We start from the raw sequence: 2,435 nt of genomic DNA, 5'->3' as shown, positions 1-2,435 counted from the left end.
GAAGCCTGCGGGTGTCTCTCTCTGTCTTCGTTCTCCTGTTTGCTGTCCGTATCGCTCTCTCGCCCTTGGTCTCTGTTTATCTTTCTCTCTGTCTTCTGCTGTCTGTTCTCTCTCTCTCTCTCTTTCTTCTGTCTCCTCGCTTTCTTTTTTTTTTTTTTTTATTTTTTCTTCTTGCTCTCTCGCTCTCTCTGTCTTATCTCTCTGTCTCTCTTTCTTTTTTTGCCTCTTCTTGCTCTGTCGTCCCCCTCTGTCTCTCTGTCTTCTCTGCCGACTTTCTTCAGACACTGCAGCCACACCCCCCCCAAACACACACACCACATCCCACCCCACATTATGGCTTCTCTCTCTTCTCTCTCTCCCCTCACGCAGCAGCAGCCAGCCAGAAGGAAGGAAACCACGCCACCGTCGTTCCCGTTGCGAACCCCAACTCTGGTACACACTCCGCACGACGCGTTCGCACTCGGCCCACGATCATGGGCCGTTCGTTCGTCGGTCTCATATACTGGCTCCGTCCACCGCGGGCGTAGCCAGCCAGCAGAGAAAGGAACCAGCCTACCGCTCGTCCAGGCGAAACCCCACTCTCTTACGACCACTCACCGCACGGCGCTTTCGCACTCGGCCCCACGATCAGTGGCTTCTCTGCTCTCTCTATCTCTCCCTCCACGCGAGCAGCAAGCAGAGAAGGGAACAGGGCCATCCGTCAATCCAGGGGCGAACCCCGAGACTCCTTACGTACACTCACGCCACGGCGCTTTCACACTCGCCCCACATCATGGCTTCGCTCTCTTTCTCTCTCTCCTACCACGGCCAGCCCAGCAGCCAGCAGAGGAAGCGAACCAGCCACCGGCCCGTCCCGGCGAACCCCAACTCTGTACACACTCCGCACGCGCTTTCCGCACTCGCCCCCCACATTTATGCGCCCCTGGCCTCTCTCTCTCTCTTCTCCCCTCCACGCCAGCAGCAGCAGAGGCAAGGAACAGCCACCGTCGTCCGGCGGAACCCCAACGCTCCCCCCCCCCCCTTATGTACACACGCACGCGACGCGCTTTTCGCACCTCGCCCCACTCATGGCTTCTCTCTCTTCTCCTCCACGCAGCAGCCAGCAGCAGAGGAAGAACCAGCACCGTCGTCCCGGCGCAACCCCAAACTCTGCTACACCACTCACGCACTCGCCCCACATCACTATGGCTTCTCGTCTCTCTCCTTTTCCTCGCTTCCCCCCCCCCATCCGCGCAGCAGCAGCAGAGAAAGGAACCAGCAGCAGCCGCCGTTCGTCCCGGCCGAAACCCCATACATCTGTACACACTCACGGCACTCCGCCCCACATCATAGCGCTTCTCTCCTCTCCTCCGCGCGCAGCAGCCAGAGAAAGATGAACCAGCCAGCAAGCCGCCGTCGCTCCCGGCGAACCCCAACTCTGTACACACTCACCGCAACTCGCCCCCAACATATGGCTTCTCTCTCTCTCCTTCCTCCGCGCAGCAGCAGCAGAGGAAGGAACCAGCCGCCGTCGTCCCGGCGAACCCCAACTCTGTACACACTCACGCACTCGCCCCACATCATGGCTTCTCTCTCTCTCTCTCTCTCCTCCACGCAGCAGCAGCAGAGGAAGGAACCAGCCACCGTCGTCCCGGCGAACCCCAACTCTGTACACACACACGCACGCGCTTTCGCACTCGCCCCACATCATGGCTTCTCTCTCTCTCCTCCACGCAGCAGCAGCAGAGGAAGGAACCAGCCACCGTCGTCCCGGCGAACCCCAACTCTGTACACACTCACGCACGCGCTTTCGCACTCGCCCCACATCATGGCTTCTCTCTCTCTCCTCCGCGCAGCAGCAGCAGAGGAAGGAACCAGCCACCGTCGTCCCGGCGAACCCCAACTCTTACACACTCGCGCACGCGCTTTCGCACTCGCCCCACATCATGGCTTCTCTCTCTCTTTCCCCTCCGCGCAGCAGCAGCAGAGGAAGGAACCAGCCGCCGTCGTCCCGGCGAACCCCAACTCTGTACACACTCACGCACGCGCTTTCGCACTCGCCCCACATCATGGCTTCTCTCTCTCTCCTCTACGCAGCAGCAGCAAAGGAAGGAACCAGCCACTGTCGTCCCGGCGAACCCCAACTCTGTACACACTCACGCACACGCTTTCGCACTCGCCCCACATCATGGCTTCTCTCTCTCTCTCTCTCCCCTCCACGCAGCAGCAGCAGCAGCAGCAAAGGAAGGAACCAGCCACTGTCGTCCCGGCGAACCCCAACTCTGTACACACTCACGCACACGCTTTCGCACTCGCCCCACATCATGGCTTCTCTCTCTCTCTCTCTCCTGCACGCAGCAGCAGCAGCAGCAGCAGCAGCAGAGGAAGGAACCAGCCACCGGCGTCCCGGCGAACCCCAACTCTGTACACACTCACGCACACGCTTTCGCACTCGC

Source organism: Priapulus caudatus, unplaced genomic scaffold (genome assembly GCF_000485595.1).
Source record: "Priapulus caudatus unplaced genomic scaffold, Priapulus_caudatus-5.0.1 Scaffold1403, whole genome shotgun sequence".
NCBI lineage: Eukaryota > Metazoa > Priapulida > Priapulimorpha > Priapulimorphida > Priapulidae > Priapulus > Priapulus caudatus.
This window is presented reverse-complemented; position numbering follows the sequence as displayed.